At 39.2% G+C, this 23,932-nt stretch overlaps 1 protein-coding gene across 6 annotated transcripts in view; it reads right to left on the bottom strand.

Annotated features, from left to right (window-relative positions):
- Positions 1-23,932, bottom strand: part of LOC122806215 — a 330,985-nt gene that overhangs the window by 188,499 nt on the left and 118,554 nt on the right. For 2 of the 6 annotated variants that reach the window (XM_044076444.1, XM_044076448.1), the window contains exon 4: positions 11,425-11,586. The exons of the other annotated variants lie outside the window; for them this stretch is intronic. The gene's annotated coding sequence lies outside the window, so the exon portion shown is untranslated. The remainder of the gene's footprint in view (positions 1-11,424; positions 11,587-23,932) is intronic. 6 annotated transcript variants of the gene reach the window in all.

Genomic DNA, 23,932 nt, shown 5'->3' with positions numbered 1-23,932 from the left:
CAGCCACACAATGAAGCCCGAAGGAAGCTCACTTTTAATATACTAATGCTGCAAATACAAATACGTTTTTGTCCTTACAGAAAGACTTCATCAGACAATGTAGTAAATAGTAAGCTAACCTCCCTTATATACCCCTCCCCTGAACACTCATCCAATCATTTATCTAATACAAGTAGAAACAATTTAAAAACATTTGTAAAATCCTTAAAACTAAAAACATTTTACAAACCAATAAATGCACTTCAATAAATACATATGATCTCAAATATATTTAAAAATGTAAAAATATAAATCAAATGTATAAAAACATCTAAAGGGTATTAAATATATATATATATATATATATATATATATATATATATATATATATATATATATATATATATATTTTGTATGCATCATAAATCTGTAAAAGTTAATAAAACAAATACTCCATCTAGTGGCAAAAATGAAAATTGTTATAATTTAGCTGCTCTGAGTTTCAAAACCGGGACCAAGGAAATAAAATCATTTAATCCATAGTTCTTATTGGCTTCAAGTTTGAGTTGTCAAAACAATTCACGATACTGGATTGTGGTCTCCCAGGTTCCCCCATATGGGTCCACTTCTACCTTCTCTATTGCAAAAAAAAAAACAAATTTGGCTGAAGGACAAGTATTGTTGTTGTGTCTTTTGGCGTTAGGGGTCGCCACAGCGGAACTCCAGTCCACTAACGATTGGCAGTAGATTTTTACATGCCGAGTTGCCGGCCCTGATGCACAACCTTCAACGAAGGTACGCCCATTCACGCATGTCTCCACACAGAAGATGCTCTAGCTGAGAATCGAACAGGACAACGTCTTACTGTGAGGCAACAACGCTACCGCAGCACCACCACCGCAGCTGAAGGACAAGTATTAGTATGTCTAAACAAAGCATTAGTTTCATCTTTGTTTTTAACATCATTCATATGCTCGTGTATATGTCTTTTAAACTTTCTGGTAGTTTTTCCAACGTAAAAATCTCTGCAGGTGTCGCACACAGCAATATATATCACCCCCAAGGACTCACAATTACAAAACATATTGGTTTTAAGTTCTAGCCCTCTTCTAGTTAGGAATAATGATTCCCCTTGGAGAATGGGAGAGCATTGTGAACAGCTTCCACATTTAAATGTTCCGGCTCTCTTGGCAGAATTTCTTTACTTTTTATGTTCCTACCCATCCTGTAGGTAAATTTTAAGGGATCCAAAAAAAACTCCTCAAATTGGAAAAATTACTAAATTTATTCCAATTGGTACTTACCACCTTCTTAATCCCAGTAGATTCAGTGCTGAAATTAAGTATGTAATTACTACTCCAGTTAATGTTAGACTGGTCTACCTTAGCCTTCCCCTCCTCAGGTTTTCTAGGCTTCCCTAATATTGGGGCAAATTTATTATATCTTTCTTTTTTTATTTCTGCTAAAATTTCCTCAATAAGAGTAATAGGGTATTCTTTTTCCAAAAACATTTGTTTCAGTTTTGCACTTTCAACTTTGTAATCAGCATCATCAGATGTCATCATACTACTCCTAATAACTTGCCCCCTCATGATTCCCCTCTTCTGAGAAAGGGGGTGGGTACTTGTATAGTGGAGGTAGGAATTGGAAAATGTACTTTTCCTATAAATATTGGACTTAAAGTACTTAACCTCCCCTATTTTTTCTAGTGATACATCTAGAAACTCCAGTTTTTCATGGGAAATAGTATGGGTACATTTCAGGAATTCAGTGGTGTTATTGATGTAATCAATAAACTCAAACAGGCATTCTTTGGGTCCCACCCAGAATATACATATATCATTCAAGTATCGGCAATAATAATTCCAATACTTCGAATAGTAGGAATGTATAATATATTTTTCTTCCCAGGTGGAAAGTACCAAGTTAGCACACATGGGAGCACAACTTGCTCCCATTGCTACCCCACTGATCTGTTGGTAAAACTCACCCTCAAAAAATAGGAAATTATTCCTAAGTACTAATTCCATCAATTCTAAGAAGAGACAAACCTTCTCATGGTGTATATTGCCCTTAAACCTTAAGGCTTCTTCAATCCATTTTAGGCCTATGGTATGAGGTATCACATTGAATAAATTATGGCTATCTAGCATAACAAAAATGAGTTCCTCTTTGAATAAACTTTGTCTTTGAGAATCCCCTCCCTCTCAGTCCAAACTTTATTTAACTCTACATTCAGGTATTTGACTAATGGATATGTTTTGGAACCTCTAGCGGCCACAATGGGCCCAAGTGGTGTGTCCTCTGTGTTTTTATGGACTTTGGGGATCCCAAAGATAGATGGTATCCTGGGTTTATCAATGGTCAAATACTGAAATGTTTCTAAAGTAATATTACCCTCATTTAATGTTTCTTCCAACATAAAATCTATTTTTTGGTATGCCACATTGATTTTGTTCCTAGAAACTCTAGCATACCTATCTGAAAACACTACTGAGCCTTTGGTTTGAATGTCTCCACCTACATAAGCTATACGTTTTGCAACTAGTCATATTTAGTTGTTCACCAGCTCTGACCCTTGCAAAAGTACCTGCAGACATGACATTACACTTTGAACCAGTGTCTACATTAAGCTCGGTGGATTTACCATTGATCTGGACAGTACAAAATACTTCATTTCTTGTCAATAAATCTACCAAATCAGTCTTTTCACCCATTACTGATACACCATCTACATAGAAAGCAGACTGTTGCAGGTCTATTTGATTAACTTGCTTTTTGGAATGACCCTTCTTTGTAACTGTGTGAGGCTTACTTGATTTACAATATCTTTGAAAATGGTTCCATTTCTCTTTTGGACACATGGTTAGCACCACCATTGTGACAGTTAACAATAAAGCTTGATTTAGGTTTTGCTGATGCACTGTTATGCTGTACTGAACAATGCTTGTTTTGCACTAGGTACCCTTGGTTTTGCACTGAGCATGCTCCTTTAACTGAATTGTTCTTTGACTGTGCTGGAAGACTACAGGTTTTACCTAGAAGTCCTGCAGGGGTTTCTGCGTGCTTAGGCCTGCTTTTGCCTGTCACATGTTGCATGCTGTCTACATGAGCTTTTGGAGCCAACTGAAACCATGCTGTTATCACTAGTAAGCATATTTGTGTGCCTTTCTGTAACTTCATGAATCTGACAAATCTCAGTGGCTTTACTTAGCATTAAATCACTGTCATGAAGCAAACTTTTTCTCATAGCAGCATTATTATTTATTTGCTTAGTATTTATTTACCGGGAAAGTCCAACTTGGAACAAAGCCAATTTTCAGCAGCAGAGGCCCAGAGAGAAACGCTCCAGACACATGTCTTTGTAACATGGGAGGAAACCAGAGTACCTGGAGGAAATCCACACAAATGCAAGGAGGACATGCATACTCCACACAGAAGGCACCCCAGCCAAGAATTGAACCAGAGAACCTCTTGCTGTGAGGCGACAATACTACCACTGCTCCACTGCACTATTGCACACGAGTCTGTTCTTTATTAACTCATCCTTCAAATTACCACACCTACACATTTTAGCTTTGTTTCTCAGATCAGTAATATAAGCTGTGAAAGTTTCCCATTGCTTTTGCTCTCTCGTGTAAAACAAATGCCTCTGTAGTGTAACATTAGTCTGAGGGTTACACATTTCTCTGAATTTGCACTTTAAACACTATGGGTCTTCCCTTGATTCAGCCTGCACAACAACACGGTAAGTTTCTCCTTTACCTTCATACACTGCATGTGCATAGACAAATGAACGTTCCCTTTCAATGGCTTCTGACCCTGCTAAGTTCAGCAAAACGAATGCACTGATACATGCATCTTTATCAGAATAAGCTGCTTGTATAAATATATCGTATTCTTGCTCAAATATTCTCCAATTCTCTGCAATGGTCTGATCAAACACAAGTGGTTGTGGCTTGTGAAATCCATCAGCCATATTAATATATCTCAGTGAAAACTCTTGCAAATATGCACAAAGACATACACTTGTACAAACACATATATATGTGCTTGAAATTTATGCCAGTACTTGTAACAACACAAGGAGCCTTTGTATAACTGAATTTCAAGAAATAAGTTTCCTGGGCACTGCAACACTTTGAAATCACTTTACTGTAAAGTCACTTGCTTGAAATTATTTTTACTATATGAGCCATTTATCTTGTAAAGGCAAAATACTTAAGTCATTTATCATCATTATTTTACTGTACGAGCCTTTGTCTTGTAATCACTTTAATGCCAAAGCCATTTATCAACATTTTACTGCCAAAGTCATTTTTCACCATTTTAAGAAACATTTCAAACAACTGCACAGTGTGAATAAACTGAGCAATGGAAGATGAGGGCAAGAAACATTTTGAAGTAACTGTACTTTGCAAAAACCTTATCTTGAAGAATGGCACTTTACAAATGAACTGTTTTGAAGTAATTGCAGTTTGCGAATAAACTGTTTCTAAATAATGGCACTTTACGAATAAACTGTTTTGAAGTAATGGCCCTTTACAAATAAATTGTTTCGAAGTATTGGCACTTTGCAAATAAACTTTTTCGAAGTAATTGCAGTTTGCAAATGTATTGAGGAGAAGAAGCTCAGAGTGAGAAATACCTCAAAATAACTGCACTTTGTGAATAAACAGTACACAACACACTGAAATGGTTACCCATTACAACCGTGAAGCCTCAGTTACATGAATATGGAAATGTCGACACACATTGAGTAAACCGTGAAAACAACGAATGTCCTGAAGTGCAAAATTTGAAATATCGAATCATCATAGTTCTCTGGTACAGCTCCTTAAGGTAAGTGTGCAATAGTTACGGACCTTAGGGTTAGGGTGCAGGTTAAGGTAAGTGCATACATAGCAGTATATGTAAGGTTTAGTTTAGGGTTAGAAGTAGGGTTTTGTTAATTGTATGTATGTGGATTATTTATTTTGTTTGGGTAGGTAGTACGTAGCAGGCGATGGGGTTGGCCATCTATGCCGCTTCGACATTTTGAATTTTGCAGTTCATAGGTTCATAGGTTCATAGGTAGGTACTAGGCTATCGGCCCAAGGGCCTGCGTAAGCCTAGCCACCAAGGTTCCCTGGCTTACGCCACTCAAGAAAGTTATTTTCCTATGCCACTGTTGCGCAGGGACACAGAAGGTATATTTCCTATTTCCCATTCACTCATCAAGATTTTTCTTGCAGAGTGCTAATGAAGAACTTTGCTTGACATAGATGGGTAGCCTGTTCCAGAGTATGGGAAGTCTCTGGGACAGGAATCTATCCCTCCAGCATGTACTGTTTATTGCGGTGACAAGGTTTAGGTCCCTAGAGCATGTAGCTCGGAAGGATTGGGATTTCTTTAGGTGTAGCATGTCCAACAGCTCTGGGTTTGACATAACTTTATATGTTAGGTAGAGTTCCCCTCAGAGTAGGGGATATGCTACAGAGTAAAGCTGAAGTTTTTTGAGACAGTCAGTGTAGGGCATTTGTTTGAGGCCAGTAATCCTCTTTGTGAGGTACTTCTGTGGCCTTTCCAGCTGCTGCAGATGTCTTGTGAGGTACATTCTAAAAGGGGCATTGTACTCTATAATGGGTCGAGTAGAGGGGAACAATGACCTCTTTTTTCCTGAATGAGAACCCTTTTATGATGAGGTGTGCCACGTAGAAGGACATCCTGACTATTGTGGTGATGTGACTATCAAAGGAGAGACTACTGTCCACCTGGGTCCCAAGGTCTCTTATAAAACATTTGGTGTTAAGTAGATTGCTGCCTATGTGGTAGTTCATGGGTACAGAGTTTTTATCAAAGGGGATGACACTGCACTTTTTGGCATTGAGCTTGAGGCCATGGCTCTGACACTAGGCATCTGTCTCAGCAAGGTCCTTCTGTAGGATGTCCACATCATTTGGGGACTTGACTATGGCTCCTAGTTTGCAGTCATCTGAGAACTTCGTTAGCCAGAGGCCTTCTGTGTTAGCCTGTACTTCTCAGAAGTAGATACTAAACAGGAGAGGTCCCAGGACTGAACCCTGTGGTACTCCACTTGTCACTGGTTTGAGGTCAGATTTGGAGTCTGCAAATTTTACAGTGTGGGTTCTGTCAGTGAGCCAGTTGGCAACCCATCTTGTGATGTAGGGATTTATCCCTAGTTTAGTGAGTTTAGCTATAATTCCAGGTTCAGGACATTCAGTGTTTTCGCAGTTCGCTCAATATGTGTTGATGTTTCCGTATTCGTGTAAGTGAGGTTTTGGGGTTATAATATAGACCCCACTGAAATCTCCCCAAAATAGCTGCACTTTGCTCGGTATAGTGTGAGAGACACTCTGTGAACAGACACACCCAGGCACAAGAAACTTTTGAAAATGGCTTTGCTTGACTGCACTTCATGAAATAGTTGCACTTTGCACACAACAAACTCTTCAGCATAAATGCACAGCAATAAGCACACACTGTATGCACTTTTACACACTTTGAGATACTTTGAACAACTCTAGTTCTGCTATTCAAGGCTTCAATCAATGCAAAGTAGCAATTTGTACCAAACACAGTAATTCACCCAAACACATGCAGCCGTCTTTGCTTTATTTATACTTAATGTGCCCTTTTCTGCCTTTCTATTATAGCCATTTTGCTCATTGAATCTCTTGATGTGCCTTTTATGCTCTTTATGCCCTTTTGTTATATTCGTTTTGCTCAGTTAATCTGTTTTCACGCCCATTATACTTTCTTGTGCTCATTTTAACTCTAAACATGCTCGTTTTACAACTCTGTGGCAATTCTGAACCCTTTATGTACTTTTCTAATGTCGTTTTATCAAATAACTCGGTTTCAAACATTTTGCCTGATTAATGCGCTCTTTTCTGCTTTTCATTTGCTTAATAAACTTTTATGTACTATTCATTTGCCTAACAATACATTTTGTGCCCTTGTAATGCTCCATTTAACCTCTTTCAATAAATAAATCATTTGTGTGTGTTCTCTTTAACTTGTTTCTGGCTCTTTTTTGCTCTTGGTTCTTTTAGTTTGTCTTCACCATTACCTCTGCTCCTTGTGGCTCTGAAGAATAGTGTTTGCAATCCCAGCTCTGACACAGTGTTGCTTGCCAGGTTAGGATAAAACAAGCGAACATCATGGGTTCTTATTCAAGCAGCTTTAGTGTATGCAAACACATCATAAATGAGGTTAAAGTAACTTTAACTTAAAAGAGATGAGCTTCAAAATGGCACTGAAGCTAACACGTGCTTCGTATTTATATGCACACGGATCTCGGAAATGCTTCTTAAATGTACAATGCACTTGTTATTCTACACATATGTTTACGATTTGTCAGGGCTCTGAGGTCAGTGTTTGACTTCTCCTGTTGAAATGTGCTTTCTTAACTAAAGAACTCTACATTGAGAGCTAACTATGGTGTCATTGCACATAACCACCCTTCTGACTAGAATTTAAAACAATGGCATGGTTCATGAGTTAGATCTCTGAAAATTCTAAAACTATACTATTACAGTAGTATTGTAAAGTGAAACAGCAGTGAAGCAAGATTAACACAGCTAAGATGCCTGTAGTTTGCTTTTTGATATATGGGCATAAAATATTGAAAACTAATAGTTATAAATAAATATTTACATCATGAAATACTGGCTCAAAATGTTGACATATGTCAGTAGGGATATGATTTTTACAATAGTCATCTTAGTGTTCCATATAACTTTCTATAGCACTGCCTGCCCTTGTAGAATTCTGTCTCATCAAGTGATCTCCTCATCACTATAAGAACTCGGTGGTATGGCTTGCAGTGTGGACTCACTTAGATGTCACACTAAAATTTAGGTGCCAAGTTCTGAAAATGGCAACGCTATGAGGAAATATTCAACAAATTTAAATCAGCCTTAAATAACTTAGTCAGTTTCAGTAGTTAATGGCCACATATTCAGAAAAATAGGGGGCCCATTGCTGTTGTGAACACTGTAATTGTTATCCACATGAGAGACTTGGTTATAGTGTATATTTCAAGATTGTGGTATCTCCAATTATTTATCCTAGTCTAAAATACAGCAGTTTTGGAGTTAGTGTGTGTGTGTGTGTGTGTGTGTGTGTGTGTGTGTTGTGTGTGTGTGTGTATATATATATATATATATATATATATATATATATATATATATATATATATATATATATGTGTAGTATATAATAATAAGAAACTCATAATAATAACACATAATAAATACCATCTGTAAGCGATCAAATAATCCATATGATTGTTTCTGCTGGCATTACTTTGCAGGGGGTCATTGAACAACAGTTAGTGGGAATTTGCCCTTTCTCCGCTGCTGTGCAATCTCTGAGATGATGTCTATAATTATCAGCAGGTCTAGGGGCAAAAACATCTTAATTTTTTTTCAGAGTTTTGATCCTTTGGGATCAATGTTTTGATGTTTAACCTTGTGTTATTTTGAAGATGATTTTTTTTCCTTTTCTGGTAAGGGCCATAGGGAAACCACAAATGTTTTTGAGTAATCTAGTAGTCATGGTGAATTTAGCTCTCTTAGCAATATGGAAAACAAGGTTGATTTTCCTTCTTAAAAGGATAGAACATAAAGTGATGGGGCAGTTCTAAATATCTTAATTGGCAAAAGGATAAGGCAAACCAAGCCTTATAACTATTTTTAGATGGAGAATTGAAAGCAGTGAATGGGGAGGTGGGGGTCACATGTTAAGAAGGCTACTATCAAAAACACCAAATTGTAGGATATTGATAAGTAAATGTTTGATGTGTCCTGTTTGCTGACCTGTAAAGCTGAATACTGGATTTTAGAATCTCACAATAGCAAAGGTAAGTTTGCCTTTCTACAAATTCAATTCGATAATTTAAAAGCGACAAAATTGCCGGTCGCATATCTGCTGACGTAAATGTCAGTCATTCAAATAGTGGTTATACATTTTAGCGGTATTCAAAAGACTGCAAAGCAATACCAAGTCTGAAACAGTTCGCTATGCAGTCCGTATCAGAGGTAATATAAAGTGGCATATTGTGTTATCTTGCTAGAAAAATCTTCTTTGAAAAGGTTTCATGTATTATACCTAACTGAAAGAGACACTGTAATTGTTTGTACCATGAAATGTAACACTTGCTACTAGCAGTATATTTGTTTGTAGTTGCATACCTGCAGTTATTACATTTGATTCCAGAAATAGGGATTGCTATCCTGAATTTTATTTTCAATGCGCAATATTGGAGATTTTATTTGCCATATGAGGTACATGTACACAGGAATGACTGTGCTATGCAGTACATGATAGGAGTTGTATGACAAAATATGTTTAATAGTGGAAGTAGTGACACACTCGCAAATTAAAGTATGCACTGTATGTGTTCTTTTGGCAAGTTAATGACAAAGCTGATGAGAGTTATGGTCCAGGAAGAATAAATGGTGTATACAATACTGTCAGTTCACAGAAAGGAAGGAAAATGTTGCTAATTGAAGGCTGTCTGTATTGAAAGAATTTTAGTATACACTGTCTTTTCAAACTGTTGCTAGCATGATTATTAGCTTAAATAAAAAGCTGCAAGAATGATATGAAATATAAAGGGTTAATATAAAATGCTGAAAAATAAGAAGTAGTAAGTGTGCTGGCATAGCTTAGATTTTGGCATCCATGTAAAGGAGTATGTTATTGAGAAACAAAGTCTGTAAAAATAACTGTGCAGATGGCAGCTGGAAGGACATAAGTGATGTAAAGAGATGTAACATCAAGTTTCAGATAGTGCTGGAACACCACATTTCAAATAATGCAAGACTGAGTTTCCATGGATCATCAAACTACAAAGAACCAAGGACAAGAGAACAAAGGAAAACTGTTATACAAAGAAAGAACTGTTATACATCAGACTGAAAAAAATATCAGACCTTTTGGCATAAATATGAGTGTGTATAAAAAGCTTTGGAATTTGCCATAGAGAGCTGACAGCACCTGTGTTGCATGCTTGTAGATCTAAAAGGAAAATGTGACAGTAAAGCGTATTAATTGAAATGGTTGTCTTCATGTGTTTATTGTACTCAGTACAATACAGTAATAAAACCAGCTTGTGTCTTTCGGCTTTTCCCGGTTAGGGGTCGCCACAGCGGAACTCTGGTTCGCTAATTATTGGCAGTTGATTTTTACATGCCGAGTTGCCAGCCCTGACGCACAACCTTCAACGAAGGTACGCCCATTAATGCATGTCTCCATGCAGAAGACGCTCTAGCTGAGAATCGAACCGGACAGTGTCTTACTGGGAGGCGACAACGCTACTGCGGCACCACCACTGCAGATAAGACTAGCTGATTACAATAAATAGTTAAATGAACTGTGGTATGCATGCATGTAAATGCAAGTAACAGCAAGAAACCCACACAAGGCAGTATATCATTTTTCATGTATTATTTAGAGAAGCAGACTGGTGAAAGAAAGTATTGGTGTTGTTTTTAAAGCAAAAGGAAAAGTGTAAGGGCAGATATATTACTGAGGGAGGTAGTGAAGGTAAGATATTGCATAAAACCACTCCTCACTTTCATGCACCTGACCCTGTTAAACTTGACTCCATTAGGGTGAAAGAAACAATAAAAAGAAGACCAGAACAAAGTATAGCGGACCCTTGCAGGGTTGTTTTGGACGTTCTGGCTATCACATCAACTGATGTCATTGTTGATCTACCGAACACCACAGCATTGAAACAAACAGTTGTTAGAGCAAGAAATAAAAGGAGAGCAGCTGCATTCAAGGATTTTACAAATTTAAGAGATCTGTCTGCTGACATGTTACCCATTAAAAATGGTAATTCTGTAATTAAACATGACGAGGATGAGGGACAAAGTCAGTGAACTGTTATCATTACAACTGTAAATAAACAAGATAATGTGTAACGCTGAGTTTATCATGGTGGATAGAACTTTTCTGATTACTGTGTCTGACTGTAAACAAATATACAGTATACATTGGCCTTTGTCACATGGTGAATATAGAAAGATTATTCTAGTGGTATATGCGTTACTTTCTATGAAAAGTGAAATATGATATTACTACTTTTGGAGAAATGTATCACGTCTGTCTGATGAATATAGTGTAACATTAGTGCTAAAAATGATAATGAGCGACTTTGAGAAAGGAGCAGCGAATGCCATTACACATCACTTTCCAAACTCAGCAGTCAAAGGATGCTGGTTTCATTTTTGCCAAATTATATGGCGACAAATACAAATACTATACTTGGCTGCTGAGTTTGGACAGAATAGGTCATTCTCAGTCCTTTGTAAAGAAATACCTGCATTAGCATTTCTAAAGCCAGAAGATGTTTTACCTACATTTCATAGCATTGAGCATGACATGCCTGATATTGCTCAGCGTTTATGTACATATTTCAAAGAGAATTACCTGCTAGGTAAACCTAGAAGGTATGGAATGCGGGGATGCACATCAGAAAGGATTCCACCACTTTTTGAATTATTATTCTGGAGTCATTATAATACTTTAACAGAAGGTTTCCCTAGATCTCAGAATGCTGTTGAAGGGTGGCATCGTCATCTTCATAGTCTTCTAGATAGAAAGAAATTGTATATTATTGATATATTACATGCAATTCAGATGGAACAGAATCATGTCGAGGACTTGGTTTCATGACTATTACTCTGTGCATCTCCATCACCAAAACGGAGATGTTTACTAGAAAGGGAGAATGCGTTTAGAAAGCTGTTAGCTAAAAGGGATACACATTCACATGTAGAGGATTCACAGAATTGGTAGCAAAACACTGTTCTTTTCACTTCCCGTTGGCAAAATGGTAACTGAGATACATGCAGTAAATGGATGTCTTACACTGGTGAATTTAGCACATTTTGTTATGTTTCACATGGTATGCCTCACTGTAAAACATGGAATTCACTACCTGTCTTAGTAATTACATTGTGTTTAAGCAGACAATTTATCTTGTAGTGCAAGTGCTAATCTCGGAATGAATGCTACACTATTCAGACTTATAATATCCTGTATTTACGGTAACTGAGCCTGCCAAACATCATGGGACTAACAGGTACAAATATTGTGCTCAGATATACGTTGACATCATATAAACTGAAAGGAATGCATTTCAAACAATTTTTGCAGCAAGACAACATGGGAATATGCTCGAGATCGAAAATGTCGATTTCGACATTTTCGATTGTAGCATTCACTATTTTAAACATTCACTATTTTGAAAACCGACATTCTAATTTGAAAAACAATGTTTCACCTTAATACAATTGTTTAATTGATAGTAAACCCTATATGTCACGTTGGATGCTTATCTTTATTTTGAACAGATGCTGCAGGACTGGATACTTTGCCCGTCCATGTACAGAAAAAGGCGTAGGGATCAGGCTGCCTCACAGCCACTATACAGACTTCGGAGAGATTTGCTCCATGGAATCCAGCTATATTTTTAGCTTGATTCATTTAATTTTAATGTAAAGTATAAAACTGCTTGTTGCAGCTTAAAAACAGAGATGAAATGGAGTGTTAGCAGTGACAGAGGGATTTACATTACATTTGTCTGCCTTCCCCCATCCTTTCCTTCCGCCTTACCTTCTGTCCCAAGCTCTTTTGAATCTGTCCGTGGATTCTCTCTCTAAAACTCATTCTGGTAGTTCATTCCATGGGACTGCAACACTGTCTCTGTCTCTAACCAAGCACTTTACATTCATATCTAAAAAGAGTTAATGGATGAGTCCACCCACCCATTTAAAAAACAATACTTCAGATTCTGTGACAGCAGTTCCTTAACAGTTTTTTTTCCCTTGTCTCTGCCCATTCTTTATGTTCAGACTACTACATATCCCCAGGTTTATCTTGTGAACTCGTATCATGTCCCTCTATCATTTATGATCTCTGATTAGAAGTCCAACTCCTATAGTCTCTGGCCATATCCTTTATTACCTTCCCCTGCTTGCTTCTGATGGTTTCCTCTGGACTGCTTCCTAGAACCCTCTGTGCTTCTCCTTATATAGTTTCCAGAAGTGGACACAGTAATCAAGGTAAGCCCTGATGTCAGCCCTGTATAGTTGAAGATTGCTTTTGAAGTTTATCCTTATGAGCGTAATTATCATGTTGTGTGTTACTGCAACTGCCTTTTTTTGATGTTCCTGGTGGCCCTATCCAGGTGTGATCAACATCAGAGTTCCCTTTCCTGTCCTTACTTTTTTGCCCTCTGTTTTACTTCTTCAGTTAGTGCTTCACACCAGGTCTGCTGTAGCTCCTGCATTGCTGTGGATATATCTTACCAAATTTCAACTGCAGGCTTTCTACTCACTCAGACTTTCCAAATGCTTCCTTATATTTTCCCCATCTGATACTGTAGCATCTGTCTTTGTGTCATCACTAGATTGCTTGCTCTTGTTCTTTACTTTCTCACATATGACCAAAACGATTACAGTGATGAGTAACAGAACCTGTAAGAGCTCTTGCTGTGTGCTACTATTCATCTCCCCTTATTCCTGATACAAAGGGTTGTGTTGAGATGGACAGTGCCTTACTCTTCAGCAATCCAGTTATTTAGCTCTGTTCATATCCACCTCCTGAATGTTCAGTGGATCCACCTGTGTTGGACTAAAAAGGCCTTGGAGGTGATCATCTAGATGACATTTCTTGATATTTCTGTAAACTTTTTCCTGTTTCTTTTATACCAGGATGCTGTTCTTTCTGTCTTCCAGTCCTCTGATACTTCTGCAGCAGCACGTGATCTGCTGAATGCCTTCATCTCTTTTTTAGGGGGATCTGCTAGTGCATTTGCTAGCCCCAGGGCAAAGTAGCAGTCAACCCATCTGGTCTGCATACCTTATCTTGCCTCAAGGCAGCTGTTTTCCTGTCCAACTCCTCCCTGTGTAGTATGGTTTCCTCTATCTTTCTGCTATTAAAGATTGAGTTAATTTGATCCTGTCTATACACTGGAAACAGATATACTAGTTGCTGAAGGCACCTTTTGTATGACAACATCTCTCACTGGATTAAGCTCCTCTAGTTACCCATAAACCACTGCTTCTAGCTAACCTTTCCAGATCTTGTTGCTGCCACCAATACTTTAATGTGTTCCAGTTAGTTCAAGTGAAGGTGGAAGACTTCTTAGTGGCTTTTAGGATCAGATAAGTGCTTGCTTCTGTAAAATTCTTGTATATAGCCAGATCCAACAACATATTTCCTTTACTGCCATTTCTGTACTTCACACTTTTTGTTTCACTTTAGAACTTCTCCCTTTCTTTTTCCTTCTCAGTCCCCTTTCCCCTCCTTCATCAACATATAGTCACAATGTAATTTCTAACTTCTAAATTCTGTCTTTTCCAGTTGCATTGAGGATTTTATACCTGGTGACTACCAGGCAGTAAGATGTTTAAAGATTCTACAGGCAAGACCTCTGGCTTCCAAAAGTGACACCAGTGTGACAAGATACCACACTAAGACCAGCACAAATGTTATGTTGTGTTTCTTAGGGTCATTCATCTGGACTCAGACAGCCTAATGTGTAAGTATTTCAGTGCAAGAACCTCGTTGGCTTGCTGCAAGGAACTAGTTCTCAAATGTTAGTTGAAGGGTGATCATCCTGAAGTAAAAGATAAAGCTTAATAGATCTGATGTGCCCAAAAACGTCTAGGGAGCTGGACATAGTGGAGCCCAAATCCTGACAGGGTGCTAAGGTACCCTCCAAGGACTGGCCACACTGGAGCAATTGGCCACTTGTAGACTCCATTATTGTTGCAGTGTACACCAAAACAGAAGTTTCAGGCAATACCCAAGCTATCCGTCCCCCAAATAAGGACACGTATGATGGACTGATTGTGCATCACATACTTTTTCTGTTAGAGCAATTCATTGCTTATTTGGTGTTTATGGTTTTGTTTCAGAAGAAACTAGTGGATAAGACCTTAGAAACCATGAAACAGTTGCCCATGACAGATGGCCTCAAACATTTGGAGACACGGGTGGCTACTATACATTCCGGTACATCACTCTCCATACTTGTCCTTCACAATGCAGCAAATGAAGCAACTTGCTTGGCAGGCTTGGACATTGCATGAGATATCAGGCCTGGCTGTGACTGTCTTGTTTCATGGAACACTTTAAGGCAGCTTTTGTGAATGCCCCGTTTAACAGAACCCTATTAGAAAGTAAAGCTCACGCTGAAAGAATATGAGCAAGAGGGTAAGATGCTCACAGCTGCTGGGGTAAATTATCAGCTCCCCAAAGATAATTTCAGAGACATCAAAAGAGATCCCAGAAACATCTGGTTTTGGAAATCCCAGTAGTCTGAACAACAGTGGTAATTTGACTGAAGTTCCTGAGGTAGATGGAGTTTCTCTGACAGCTGTCATCTATGAGGAAAAGGGGGACTGCACCAACAAGGATTCCATGGTTTCTCCCCAGGGGTCAGGCAATATGAATCCTGAGCAGTTGTCAGACTGTTCTACACTGGAGGAAGTAGGGGGATGCCACCCCTGCATTCCCTTGGATGGCAGGCCATCACAGAGGAAAGATGGATCAGAGAGATTATATTCAGAGCCTATACTATACTATTTTCACAACTACCCATAAAACCACCATATCATACACCGATGGGATCATCCTGTTTTGAAGTGTATCCTCATGAGGGTAATTATCATGTTGTGTGTTATGCAACTGCCTTTTTGTGATTTTCCTGGTAGCAGGCGGGAGGTGCAATACCTTCTGTCAAAAAGAAAACTCCAGGAAGTCCCACCAAAACAAAAATTATCTTGATTTTGTTTAAGATTTTTCTTGGTGCCCAAAAAGATCCAGGACCTCAAGTTGATTCTAGACCTCCACATCTATATCAACATGTAAAGAATGAATTCTTCTAGATGATCATGGTGCAATCCATCCTACCTTTGTTTGCACACAGAAGATTGGATGTGCTAATTGTATCTCCTGGATGCTTACTGCACATCAAGTTAGCCAAACCATCCAGAAGATTCCTTTGCTTTCAGATGACAGCCATTCACTTTCAGTTCAGAGACCTACTCTTTGGTTTCACTACAGTCCCCTAGGTGTTTACCAATTGCATCTCCAGTAGCTGCTCACATGCAATTTTTGGGAATAAAATTCTTTCCTTGATTAGATGACTGTCTCATTGCTACTTCCACAATAGAGAAACTGAGTGGACAGATGAAATCAGCAAGAAAAGGAAAGTAGTATTGCTGGAACTGAATTGATTCTCAAGTCTTAGGTTCATAGGTTCATACTAGGCTATCTGCCCTAGGCATTTATAAGCCTAGCCAGAATGTGTTTGGCTTTCGCCACCCATTTTAAATTTATTTTGCTATGCCCTTTTTCGAGGTTAGTATACTGTGCCTCTGTCTAACAGTGACACAGAAGTGATACCCGGGGTAAACCTATGATCTCCTATCCACTCATCAAGATTCCTCTTGAGGAGAGTCAATGAGGGACTCTGCCTAACCTGGACTGGGATTTTATTCCAGAGTGAAGGGAGCCTCTGGGTTATGAATCTGTCCCTCCAGCATGTTCTATTTATTTCAGTGCTGAGGTTCAAGTCTCTCGGGCGCGTAGCTCGATGGGATTTGGATTTTCTGAGGTGCAGCATGTCCATTAATTCCAGGTTGGACATGGCTTTATACGTCAGGCACAGATCACCTCTGAACAGGCGGTATGCCACTGAGTAGAGCTGGAGTTTCTTTAACCGGGCAGCATATGGCATCTATTTGAGCCTTTTGATCCTCTTGGTGAGGTACTTTTGGGGTCTTTCCAGTTGCTGCAGGTGTCTGGTAAGGTACATCCCAAAAGGGGCATTGTACTCAATTATGGGCCTGATGAGGGATGAGTAAAGAGGCACGATGACCTCCCCTGATCTAGATGTAAATCCCTTCATGATTAGGTGGGCTATATAAAATGTTTCTCTAAACACTTTGGCCACGTGGTTGTCAAATGAGAGATTGCTATCAACTTGCGTCCCCAGGTCCCTAATTACTTCTTCTGTACTTAATGGATTACCACCTATGTGGTAATTTGTGGGCACTTTGTTTTTGCCAAAGGGGATGACTATACACTTTTTGGAATTTAGCTTGTGGCCATGGCTCTGGCACCAGTTGTCTGTTTCTATGAGGCCCTTTTGGAGGATGCTTGTGTCGGCTGGAGAGTCGATTATGGCGCCCAGTTTGCAGTCATCTGCAAACTTGGCCAGCCACAGTCCTTCCGTGTTGGCCTGTACCTCCGAGAAATATATACCGAACAAGAGAGGTCCCAGGACTTAGCCTTGTGGGACACCACTTGTAACTGGTTTGGAGTCTGACATGGCTCCAGAAATTCTAACCATGTGGGTTCTGTCCTTGAGCCAGTTTGCAATCCATCTAGTGACATAGGGGTTTATATTTAAGCTGGTGAGCTTATCTATAATGCCCAAGTGGGGTATTGTATCGAAGGCTTTTGCGAGGTCCAGGTAGGCTGTGTGGACCACCTTCCCCTCGTCAATGGCCTTGGTGACTGTTTCAAAGAAATCAACCAGGTTTAAGAGGCAGGATCTGCCCTTAACAAAGCCGAACTGGGTAGGATCCAGTGTCTGTAGGTCCCCAATATCTTTATTTATGAGGTCCATGATGAAAAAAAGTGTGTAAAGTGCTGTTTAAAACTGGATTAAAAAGGCTCTTCTTTTTGAATCCAGGAGTGTAGCTAGTAACATGTATTTGAGTGACATCTTCAGTATCTTCTTCCTCATGGAAATACAGTTTCAAATTCAATTTTCTTAAAAATAATCAAGTCTAATAAAACGTTGGTAATGTTCGCTCTTTGTGAGGGAATAAAAGTGAATCCTTTATTCAGTAACTGTAAGTGTTCTGGTGTCACTTGTCTATTTGTTAAATTAAACACAGCACTGGAAAGTAGTGCTTGTCTATCTTCCTTCTTCATTTCCTTGTCGACCTCCTTGTGGTCATTCTTGTTTCTGTGAAAGTCAGTCTGTTCATTCCATGTCCTCTCACCTTCCTCCTTCCTTTCCCTCTCACATTCCTGCCAGCCTTCTGCCCCGTGTTCAGCCCATTCCATTGATCTTGAGATAAAAAGATTGTTGTGCTGCTAAAGGACTCTGTACAATGTCTGTATTAAGAGAAGTATCAGTTGTGCTAGTTCCCGTATTCAGCAAACTGCATTGCTCTTGGGATAAAAATGGTTGTTGTGCTTCTGAAGAACTCAATACATCATCTGTGATATGAGAAGCACCAGCAGTGCGAGGTCTTTGCTCTGTGTTAACCTCTGAATCCTGGTGATTAACCTGGGTCTGGAGAGGGGGTGATTGCTGACTGACCCTTCCTGTGTGCTTAAAACTTTTATGCCAGTGTCTATCCTTGTTGATACTGTACACCACACTGATCTGATATTGCTTTGTAACAATTTAATTTGTGCCTTTTTCTATGAGTGATAGTGGCTACCGCCTACTAATTCTGGGGGCTATGCTGTCAAATAAGTGGCAGAAAAATTCAAAATCTTGATGTAGTGTAATAACATTACGAAGCTCTTCTATTTCTTTTCTTAAAACATGAGTTCTTCTCTGATGATGTCCAATAAGAGATTTTATTACTGTGATTCCTGCATCATTGTAAATCGTGGTTAATTCATTGAACAAACTGGAAGCTCTAGCTGTCCTTTTCGTAACCTTGAACACTCTAAGGCCTTGTGGTACTATACTGTAGTGAACACATACGTTCAAGTAAAAATATCATATTCAGTAGTCTTATACAAAGCAATCTGTCTTTCAAGGTACAAAATGAGGAACTTACACTTATTGCTGCTAAGATGTTCTGTATAATATATATATATATATATACACACACACACACACTCACACACACACACACACACACACACACACACACACACACACACACACACACACACACACACACACACACACACACACACACACACACACACACACACACACACACACACACACACACACACACACACACACACACACACACACACACACACACATATATATACATATATATATATAGGGTTTACTTTAGTAGACTGACATTTCACTTACCTGACTTTCACATCGCTGAGACGAAAGGACTGAGAAACTCAGAAGACTAACATCCGGAACACCGACTTTCCACTCGAGGTAAGTAACCGCTTTGCCATCCTGTTGAACATTGCCCCTTACCCCTCGCGGTAGTGCGATCTCAGAGTTGGTATACTTAGTTAGGGGGTGGGGGGTGGGTCTGTCACATGGGTGGGTTTACTTTTGTTCTATTTATTTATTTTTTTCGGGATGGCAACGGGGTTACGTACCTCGAGTGAAAAGTCGGTGTTCTGGATGTCAGTCTTTTCGGTTTGTTGGTCCTTTTGTCTCTGCGATGTGAAAGTCGGATAAGTGGAATGTCGGGATAGTGAAGTAGATCCATATATATATATATATATATATATATATATATATATATATATATATACATATTCTGATAATGAAATATATAATACTACAGATCAAATGAACTGAGATGAAGTACATACAAGCCAAATCATGAGATATATAAAATATCCACTCAGATCATTGGAAGTAGTTATGAAGTTTTCCAAATTTGTTTAAAGGATTGATAAAAGTCCAAAAAAAGAAAATGAATGGTGTCATTAGGATACTTTAACAGAGATGTTTAAATATTTACACTTCATTGCAGCTAGTGAAGACAGGTGTAAAAAGAGGAAATGAATGAACGTGTATCTCTGACAAAGTTACATTAGTTTTCATTAAATAGATGGGGTGGAAGGGAGTTTTGGAAGTGCTTCAGATTGTCATCTTGTCTAATATCTTCAGGCAGTGAGTTCCAGCTTGGTGGAAAATTCTGGATAAGAATTTCTCATGTGTAGTAACAGTTGATTATGACCATTGTAGTTGTATGGATTCTGAATATGAAGCATTTTAATTGTTATTTTATTAAGATGAGTGGGCAGTATCTCGCATGTAGCGGTGACAGTGTGAAGGAGAAGAGTCCTAACAGAAAATGGTAATTATTATCTTTGCTTATTATAAGACACTTGTGTTCACTTTTGCTTGAAATGTAAATGAAATGAAATATATGATTTTCAGCAGATTTTACAAGACTGGAGTTTTGAGCAGAGGGCAATGTTTTGTAAATCATATTCTAATCTAGGAATTAGTACTTCTATGAATATGTATCATTTGGCTTCAATGCTGTGTAAATTAGAAATTTTGTCTGAAACTTTGAGCTGAGATAATCGAACAGATAAGTATTTTTTTCTTTGATGTATGGACATGGTATGCCAGAAGGTCACTAAAAGTGCATTGTAATTTTTATGGTGTAACAAATACCCTGACAGAGCTCTTTTGAGCACTGACAGTAAATGCACTGCTGACATAAATTCCAGATAGTAATGAAGCCATTTCTGAAGTTTCTGTTTAAGAAGGTAGGGACTGCAATGACTGAGTGTAATATAATCTAAATAGGATGCAGTTAGTGTGATGGTGGTCCCAGGGAAGATCATTCATGAAGAAAGAAAAGAGTATTGGACTGAGAACAGATCCTGAGGCCTACCTTTTATAGGCTGACTCAGATGTAGGTTCAAAAAGGGTGAATATTTTGTTGAAAGGAAGCTTTGAAACCACTGGACAAAATCAGAGGAGAAGCTTGTATATTTTTGTTTGTAAAGTAAGACAATGTAGCCAACAGTATCAGAAGTTTTTTCTAAGGTCAAGGAAGATGGCAACAGTAAGTTTGACATATTTTATATTAGAAAATAGGTGGTTAATGAGTGAGTGAGTAGATGGATATGACGGTATTGTAATTTGGTCTAAATCCATGCTATTTTCCAGAGTGTCATATTTTAAGATGCTTTCTAGAATTTGGTTATAGATGATTTTTCTGAAGAATTTTAGAGAGGTATAAAAGGTCGGCGATGGCAAGTAGTGATTAGCTGAGAAAGAGGTGGCCACTTTAGCAAGTGGTAGGACTAAGGTGTGTCTAAAACTATGGGATACGGTGCTTGTAGAGAGAAAGATAGATAGAGACTGAATATGAGCGAAACATTCTTCTTGAGCAGTTTATATCTTATTCTAAAATATTAGGATGAATAGTAGGGAAGAATGGGTGATAGGAGCAATCAGTGTTTTCAAGATGCTTTTCAACACTGGACTTGGTAATTGCTTTAAAATGAAATGTCTATACACAAGCACACACTGTTTTTTCCCCATGCTTTTTAAGCCATGGTTAATGAGGGGAAAGTAAAACTGCAAACTGTTGTAACTGCTGCAGGAGTTACTTTGATTCCTTCAGTCACTTTATCTTTTCTTTTTAATTACTTTTTATTTTTAAGCTTGCTAAACTTCTGAGTTTAGCAAGTACAAACAAGATGGTAGCTTTTATCAGTCTGTAATTTCAGGCAGCATATAAATGTTGCCTTGAAGCCATAGAGCTGATATTGGGCTTTCCTAGTACATGAATACTTAACTGGAGTTCCTTCCATTTTCTAACGTGCTTTAATTATTATCCCACACCAGCCTACTGCAACTTTCACACCAGTTCATTTCCCCTAATCACATCCTCTGCGATGCTCTGCATCCACAAAACCATATCTCCATCTCTATTTCCAAGGATTTGATCTCACTCTACCCAACGCAGGGAAGCTACCAGTCCATGTAAACATAAGCATAATCAGAGGTATAGTCTTCCCAGATGTACACACCTACTGCCCTGCCTTAGTCTCTGTTTGTAATTGGTCCTGCTAGCCTGCCTATACTTACTCCCAGAAAAAGTACACTCTGTACAAGAACCATTCTTAACTCTGTATACATGGGTCAAATCTATCTTTTCGATACTTTCCAAGAACTCTGTCTTATCCTCCCTGCTGATGCTTTTTCTGCCAAATGCCCTGTTTAACTCCAGAGTAATCATGGTATCCACTACATCTGCTACATTCATAGGTTCATAGTCTCATAGGTAGGTACTAGGCTATTGGCCCTAGGGCCAATATAAGCCTAGCCAAAAAGGTACCCCGGCTTTTGCCACCCAAGAAAATTATTTTCCTGTGCCCCTGTCGAGCAGAGCCACAGAAGTGATCCCCGGGGTGAATTTCCTATCTCCCATCCAATCATCAAGATTCTTCTTGAAGAATGTTAATGAGGAGCTTTGTTTGATATAGATAGGTAGTTTGTTCCGGAGTATGGGAAGTCTCTGGGACAGGAATCTATCCCTCTGGCATGTTCTGTTTATTGTGGTGACAAGGTTTAGGTCACTAGTGTGTGCAGCTCAGATGGACTGGGATTTCTTTAAGTGGAGCACATCCAACAGCTCTGGGTTTGACATAGCTTTGTATGCTAGGCAGAGATCGCCTCTGAGTAGGCGATATGTGATGGATTAAAACTGGAATTTTTTAAGACGGTCTGCATAGGGCATCTGTTTGAGGCTGGTAATCCTCTTTGTGAGGTATTTCTGTGGCCTTTCCAGTTGTTGCAGATGTCTTGTGAGGTACATACCAAAAGGGGTTCTGTATTCTATAATGGGTCTAATGAGTGACGAGTAAAGGGGAACAATGACCTCTTTTTTTCCTGGATGAGAAACCTTTTGTGATGAGGTGCACCATGTAGAAGAATTTTCTGACTATTGTGGCAATGTGATTATCAAAGGAGAGACTACTGTCCACCTGTGTCCCAAGGTCTCTTTATTTTTTTTTTTTTATTTTATTTTTTTATTTATCATTTGTTGACCCGGAAAGTCTGACTAGGTTCCACAGAGCCTGTTTTCAGTGGAGGCCCGGGGAGAAATGCTCCAGATGCATGTCTTTGGAATGTGGGAGGAAACCGGAGTACCCGGAGGAAACCCTCGCGAACACAGGGAGAACATGCAAACTCCACACAGAAGGCACCCCAGCCGAGAATCGAACTGGTGAACCTCTTGCTGTGAGGCGACAACGTTAACCGCTGCACCACTGTGCCGTCTCTTATCACACTTTCGGTGTTACGTAGACTACCGCTTATGTGGTAGTTCATGGGTACAGAACTTTTACCAAAAGGGATGACAATGCACTTTTTGTCATTGAGCTTGAGGCCATGGCTTTGACAACAAGCATCTGTGTCAGTGATGCCCTTTTGTAGGATATCCACATCTTTAGGAGTTTCGATTATGGCTCCTAGTTTGCAGTCATCTGTGAACTTTGTTAGCCAAAGATGTTCTGTACTTCAGAGAAGTAGATACCAAACAGGAGAGGACCCAGGACTGAACCCTGTGGTACTCCACTTGTCACTAGTCTGAAGTCGGATTTGGAGTCTGCTACTTTCACAGTGTGGATTCTGTCAGTGGGCCAGTTGGCAACCCATCTTGTTACAAAGGGATTTATACCTAGTTTAGTGAGTTTATCTATAATTCCAGAGTGGGGGTGTTGAAAGCCTTGGTGAGATCTAGATAGGCTGTGTGAACCACCTTACCCTCATCTATGGCTTTGGTGACCACTTCAAAGAAGTCTATCAGATTTAGGAGACATGATCTGCCTTTTACAAACCCGAACTGGATGAGGTCCAGAGTTTGGAGATTACCAATGTCATTGTTTATAAGTTCCATGATGATATGTTTCATAGCCTTGCAGACCAGGCTTGTCAGGCTAATGGGGCAGTAGTTCCTGGGGTCCGTGGTGGCTCCCCCTTTGTGGAGTGGAATGACCGTCACTGTGCACCATTCAGTGGGCACAAAGCCTGAGGTAAGGCTATGATTGAACATGGTACTTAGGTGGGGTGCCAGTTCGTTCTGTAGTTCATGTAGAACGCAGCCTGGGATGTTGTCAGGTCCCATGGATGCTGTGTTCTTTGCTTTGGAGAGTGTGGTTTTTACCTGTGCATCCGTGATTACAGGAACTTTGCATTCTTCTGGCATAGAGATGG

Source organism: Protopterus annectens, chromosome 7.part0 (genome assembly GCF_019279795.1).
Source record: "Protopterus annectens isolate FY-2018-M chromosome 7.part0, PAN1.0, whole genome shotgun sequence".
NCBI lineage: Eukaryota > Metazoa > Chordata > Ceratodontiformes > Protopteridae > Protopterus > Protopterus annectens.
The sequence above is the reverse complement of the archived record's forward strand: the minus strand, read 5'-3'. Positions and strand labels throughout refer to the sequence as shown.